Source organism: Lepeophtheirus salmonis, unplaced genomic scaffold (genome assembly GCF_016086655.4).
Source record: "Lepeophtheirus salmonis unplaced genomic scaffold, UVic_Lsal_1.4 unplaced_contig_12553_pilon, whole genome shotgun sequence".
Classification (NCBI taxonomy): Eukaryota; Metazoa; Arthropoda; class Copepoda; order Siphonostomatoida; family Caligidae; genus Lepeophtheirus; species Lepeophtheirus salmonis.
This window is the reverse complement of record NW_027290095.1, coordinates 1-3345: the sequence shown is the minus strand read 5'-3', so window position 1 is coordinate 3345 and position 3345 is coordinate 1. Positions and strand designations below refer to the sequence as shown.

Below are 3345 nucleotides of genomic sequence, written 5' to 3'. Positions count from 1 at the left end.
TTTTTATTCACTCATCTTTTAAAAAAGGCCAAGTGTTCTTTTCTAATAGACAGTGTTGATATTTCATATAATGAAGTTTCTAGAGATTAAATGACCTTTTAAAAAAAATAACAATCCTTTTTCTACTTTATGGTACGCTTATATATATGTATTTCATTTAGTACGGACTCCTTGATCCAAGAAGCTATTCGTATCAAGTTTTCCAAATGTACAGTTCTAACAATTGCTCATAGACTTAATACAGTAATTGATTCAGATAGAATGCTCGTCCTTAGTGATGGACGAATTGAGGTAGTTTTATTAATTTATGTACATTAGTAATTTATCAAATTATATATCTGAATCTTTGTACACTCCTATTATCAGGAATTTGATGAGCCTCATACCCTCTTACAAAATGATCATAATCTCATTTCCCATTTGGTTGAACAAACTGGGCCTGCTATGTCAGAAAAGCTACGAAACATTGCCAAATTGCATTTTGAGGAAAGGAGAAATAATCAAGAACATCATCCAGGATTTATTGATGAGGATAATTTCGTCATGACTCATTTATAATTACAATTATCGAAACATTTTTCCGACTTATGCAGGTTCATTTTTCTATTTAATTTTGTATTTATTAATCCTATGGTAGATTTTATAGTAGGCCTGGTTGCTCCTTCCACAGTTCACTTATGTACCTACTTATGTGAGCTACGGACAAAGCCAATATTTTTTTATGAACATAGTTAGTTGACTAAAAATAAAAAGTTATATTTGTCTGTGTTGATCTTGTTTCAAAAAATTATATAGAGTAATATTTAAAAGTGACTCATAAAGCAAAAGGCTACGATTCTTAATTTGAACATAAATTATAATGAAAATGGACTTCAAAAGAACTCTGCATCTCAACCGCTTCAGTACTCAATATAATCGGCGTTCAACTCCAAAGGGTATGACAAATTTGTCTCTGATCTCGAATTCGTGAGTTTTGTAAACATATTACATTTGGTGCTTGGGTCACATGCTGTCAGTTGGCGTAATTGCTTAGAAAGTTTAAACCTCTTTAAGGATGTGCACAAAGCTTTGCTGAATATTCCCTATTTTTTATCGTGTTTTATGATCTGTTCAGTCAAAAAACATGGGTACAAAAACAGACATAGGTGAAAGCAGAAGAACAAATTTAACGGCAACGTTTTTAAAAAGATGCTGCATTTCTTTATTTGGATTCAAAAAGTTTTGTGTTTTTACGAAGAAGAAATATAAAGAAGGGAAAATGAGCGCATTTGCCCATAAGAATTAACTTCTCCACTTAATTTGAACAATTTGCTAATATATTTTTTCAACTTGTACAAATTATTTACAGGCAATCGACGTTCTCAGATTCCTCCACTCTAGAAGGATTTAAAAAATATCGTTTTAGATAAAAAGGAACGCCGGTCTCTTGTAGATCCAATCTCAGACTAAATATTCAGTATTTCCTTTGAAATTACTTTCCAGTGGGAGGGGCCTTAATCAATTATTATGAATGAAATCTTTGACTGTTTTTCTCCCTTGCAAGATGCACAATTACTTTAAAATAATGTAAAAAGTATTTACTAAATGTTCAATGATATAGGACATCTGATGTTAAAACCGAAAGGAATTGAAGAAAATCTGATTGTCGAATTAGAGTTTCCTTCCATCATATCAAGATAAACATGATCATGATAAAAGCACTATTAAAACATTTTTAGTGAAATAAATTTTACACTAGACTATTCATATCTCCATTTCCATCTACAATTAAATTTCTTAATAAATACTAAAAAAAACAATCCGTAGGAAAAATTATCCAAATCAACCTTTTCAAATTAGTTTTTAAAAAATTGAGTTATAAGTTTAAATTTTTTGTCACTACTGCTTTTAATATTTATTAAGAAACTAGCAATAGTACACGACATGGCCCGGAGTTATTGGCGTCGCCTAATATACAAATTTTATCCAAGAAATCTTATGTGACTCTCTCTGTTTTTTATGAGCAGTAAACACACTCACAAGTAACTATTCAATTCCTTTATCAATTTATATGACGTGTTCTCTCCTCAAGAAGCAAAGAATAATAATAAGAGTTTCAGAAAAGGTTTTTTTTGGGATGCCATACTCATGAGTACTTTAGTCTCTAGAATGGTCAGCAACAAAAACAATGCTCCATGTATACAAGTTCGACGCTAAATACATTATTTTTACATGCCTGTATTTTATATAATCTTAACATAAATTTAGACATGACATTTTTGTAAGGGAGCGATGAGAAGGCAGGAGTGAGATATATGGTATTATTGTATTGATATCTTTGTTAGTATCACCTTTCGATTTTTTTTTTTTTTTTTTTTTTTTTTTTTTGGAGAAAAGGAAAAACTTTTATAAAGAAGAGAACCTCCTACATTCAAAAAAGTATTAGTCCAGGTAAAGTGTTATAATTATATTTAAATTTATATAAGTTTATTTTAAGATGTATTATTAAATTAATTAATAGCAAAAATAGGTGAGAATTATTCTTTCCAAGGGATGTTATCATTAAATTATGAACAAAGAAGAAGAAAAAGCCCTCACAATAACTGTTTTTCCTTTTCTAATCTCTAGATCTATCTTTTTTAAACATAGATCTCTTCTTTAAATATATTGTAAAACCATATTAAATAAGATATAACAATAACAAAAAAAACACGTATACATGCACACACCTGCAATATTTGATTAATACGAATACATTATTATTTCTTATATCAAAAAGATTAATAGGATTTACATCAGGGAGCACTATACAGAGTACGCTTTGCACACAGGTTCGATGCTAAACGCACACGCCTCCAATATTGCATTAATACGCCTACATTATTCATTCTTAGATAAAAAATATGAATATGATATACATCAGGAACACTATATACAGCCTTGATGGTACACGTTTAAGGAATGTGAGATCTACATTTGTGGCATTCCATGTACACACTTAATAATTTTTTTTGACATGGGCATTACGTATTTTAATAATTTTAGGTGAGGTTGTTTATCTTAACAAAAGGAACACTATGTCTGAAATTTAATATTCTGCTAGCACGAGGGACTGCTGCAGAGTCCCTCAAATTTTGCTTTTCAAAGGATATTAATAGGTGGAAAACAACCTCAAATTCTTGTCAATGTAATGTAGGACGCACAAAATATTGTTCTGGAATGGAGCAGATTAAACGACCTCACTTGCAACTAAACTAAGTCAAGCACTTTAGTCTTTGCTATGCTACTAATAAAGATCTAAATACTTTCCACGATTAGATATGCGTGGAAAATTAAAGGAATATGCAACAGTAATGATGTACCAGG

General features: G+C 30.3%; 1 long non-coding RNA gene across 1 annotated transcript; it reads left to right on the top strand.

Moving 5' to 3' along the window:
* Nucleotides 1-133: 133 nt before the first annotated feature.
* On the top strand, nucleotides 134-827 carry LOC121130844 (uncharacterized). Its single transcript, XR_005868847.2, has 3 exons — nucleotides 134-291; nucleotides 367-593; nucleotides 647-827. It is a non-coding gene; the product is annotated as an uncharacterized lncRNA (long non-coding RNA).
* The last annotated feature ends 2518 nt before the right edge of the window (nucleotides 828-3345 follow it).